Here is a 3,141-nt window from a genome sequence, read left to right on the forward strand (position 1 = left end):
GAACTCTGATTCAGATGAATACAATGCTAGTAAATGACACTTAAGTTTTGACTTATCCAAAGAGACACCTCTATTGCCTTTTTAAAAAATTCTTCCACAAACATTTGTTGAACACTTGCCATGTGCCAGGCATTGTTCTAGACACTTGAGATACAGGCCACACCAAACTATTGTAGCTAAATTTAAACTTTAACCAACCCTCGGACTTTAATGATTTAATTATTAACAAGAGAAAAATGTCTTTTAAACAGGAAGCCAGAGAGAAAACTAATGAGTAAAAACAGATTACTGAAAATATTATGCACTTCCTGACCTAGATAAACATTTTCATCAGCAGGAAGAGCGCGTTCATTAACAAGGTGAGCCCAGCTATGCGCTCTCAGTTGCCTTGACAATACTAGGAAATAAGAACCATCAGGTCATCTTTGCCGGGTAAGTCAAATCAATTCAGGCACCATGTCCAACTTTCCAAACCTCTAGAGTTGGACAAAGGTCAGAAAACATGGGAATGGCAGGCTGGCTTTGAACCTGCTGTGAGCACAGCTGAGATGCTCCTGAATTTATTCAGAGGGGTGGATCCACCTTCGCTGAGCCCTCTCCTTGCCTGGAGGACCCAGTCATCCACATCCAAATCCTCTCCCTCTCGACCCCACCACCCTGCAACCTGGCTCCACCCACTGCAACCTCCTAACTAGGAGGAAGGGAGGGCCACACTTTTATTTCTCTATTGGCTCCCTTTTCACAAGCATGTCCCACCCCTCAGATCCCACCCACCGCTATAGCAATATCAACAGCCGGGCAAGCGCAAAACAGAAGAGACTGTTTCTCTTCCACAAATTAAATTTCTATTCAGCCCCTTTAGTTTAAAGCATATTAACTTGAAAAGGAAAGACCTTTCAAGGCAAAAGGCAACAAATATATTTGAGGTAAAAAAAGAATAGCTATTAGAAGCCCAAATAGGGTTTCGATTAGGAGACAAAGGCAAGAGGTATTCATGAGAAAGGGAAAGCGAACACTTACATTAACGGAAGGGATTCCTAGTGCTGCAGAAAAACTAACATCGTGATGCTGTTTCTAAGTAATGTTTTTAATTATCCACCTGCTAGTCATCAGTCTGGTAGTCATAGTTTCTGCTTTCTTGTTATCTTTGCAAACAGTTCTCTGACACGCAATGTTGTACACCTTCCGGTCCAAGGGTTACTTTGACCCGTTTCGCCATTCCAAAGGTTTGCGGGGTTAGACGTGCAAACCAGTTCCTCTGGGATGGCAGCCTGACTCCATTTTAAAGTGGCTCCATTTATGTTATTTTTTTTTTTTTACAGGCAGATGAGTCTCATTTCCCCAAATCAAAATGTGAAACTTCCACTCAACCTTGCATTTGGAAAAGGTCGTAATTGGTAAGTAAAGGACCCCACCCGTGACGACAGAAAAGAACGAGACAAGATGATACAACCGATTACAAGGAGAAGGTACACCGGAAAGTGAAATGTGTTCCATTGTTCCTTTTTAAAAACTACGGCATAAGAGCTATTGCCTGCCCGTTACTTAGGGTTATAATAAAATCTTTTATGTTTATAACATGGCATTTGTGATAAAACATGGTTCTACTTTAGTAACTAATTGTCACTGGAATCTTTTTCCATATCGAGTTTACATTTTGGATAATTTTAGGTTTACAGAAAAGGTGCAAAGATAGCTCAGAGAGTTCTTTCTGTATGCACCCTTACCTCGTTTCGGTTTCTCCAAGGTTAACATCTTCTGTTACTAAGGCACATTTGTCAAAACCCAGAAACCAGCATTGGTGCTTTCATATTAATGAAACCCCCAACTTTACCTGGATTTCACGTTTCCACATTAATATCTTTTTTCTGTTCCAGGACCCAGTGCAGGCTACCACCTCGCATTGCCTTGGATTCTTTCTGAAGTGGCAGATATGGGATTGCAAAAAGGGTAGACTTAATTGCATACTATCCTGTTGGGACTACTGAAACTCAGACCTTCTTTTGAGTTGTTTTGCTTTTTTAAAAAAAATACAATCAAAAAGACAACTGGATTTGTCCCTTACAAGCAAGAGCTTGCTAAGGAAGGAAATTTTTTGCTTTCTTTATAGTCTTGACATCCTTTATTATAAATAGTGCACAATGAGGAAACTTTGGGTGTGACGAATATTATCTTGATTGTGGTGATAGTTTTATATATGTAAAAATACTTATCAAAATGGACATCACACATATGCACAGCTAGTGTATACCAATTATACCTCAACAAAGCTGTGAAAAAAGAAGAAAAATAATTGTATGTCATGTTTAAGACTTTAAATATAAGCTTGCAAAATGCTTAGTCAATGATCGTCAAGACAGCAGATCAATCTACATATTTCCTGAGTCAATTTCTACTTTTGGAGAATCTCAATAAAAGGGAGTTTTAACTCTAAAGATATTTCACCCTTAACCTGAGATTTCCTCCCTTAGAAGTCAGAGCATGGCCCATATATAAAAACCATCCTGTCTATGGCCATGCCGTCCTGAACGAGCCCCAACCCATCTGATCTTGGAAGCTAAGCAGGATCGAGCCTGCTTAGTACTTGGATGGGAGACCACCTAGGAAGACCAGGTGCTATAGGCGTAAAAAATAAAAAAAATAAAAAATAAAATAAGGGATTGTAAGCTGACAAGGTCCTTGCAAACTGTGAGGTCAACCAAAGGTTAACTCAACAATAACAACAGCAACAAAACCATCCCAACTCAGTGCTGGGCCTCTGGCCCCTGCAGGTAGTTTCAAGGCCTGGGGAAATTCCAGTGTCACTTTGGGCGTAGGGATGTAGACAACCCAGTGATGTCATATGCAAACTGGGGCTCACCCTACCTACAGGCCAAAGGTCCCTGAGACTGATAAGAGAAAATATACCGAGAAGACAGAGTTGTCTCCACGGAAAATCCAGGCTGATGTTGATCGATTTTGAAAAGCCAAGTATCATAGAATAAAACGATTAGGCCACGGGAAAATATCACAGGCATCATACAGGTCCACAACCCTAATCCACAACCCCCAAATTCAAAGAGTTCTGAAAAGAAACTTTTTCATAGCTCATAATCTGAGTTAACACGAAGCTATATATAGTCTTTAATTATTTCATGAGAT

At 40.1% G+C, this 3,141-nt stretch overlaps 1 long non-coding RNA gene and 1 pseudogene across 1 annotated transcript; both read left to right on the plus strand.

Annotated features, from left to right (window-relative positions):
• The first annotated feature begins 322 nt into the window (after positions 1 to 322).
• On the plus strand, positions 323 to 2,045 carry LOC107519589. The gene is made up of 3 exons (XR_001599126.2): positions 323 to 432; positions 1,323 to 1,397; positions 1,878 to 2,045. It is a non-coding gene; the product is annotated as an uncharacterized LOC107519589 (long non-coding RNA).
• A 461-nt stretch (positions 2,046 to 2,506) lies between these two features.
• On the plus strand, positions 2,507 to 2,625 carry LOC118602504 (annotated as a pseudogene).
• The last annotated feature ends 516 nt before the right edge of the window (positions 2,626 to 3,141 follow it).

The sequence above is a fragment of the Rousettus aegyptiacus genome, unplaced genomic scaffold (genome assembly GCF_014176215.1).
Source record: "Rousettus aegyptiacus isolate mRouAeg1 unplaced genomic scaffold, mRouAeg1.p scaffold_m13_p_4, whole genome shotgun sequence".
NCBI classification, from domain to species: Eukaryota; Metazoa; Chordata; class Mammalia; order Chiroptera; family Pteropodidae; genus Rousettus; species Rousettus aegyptiacus.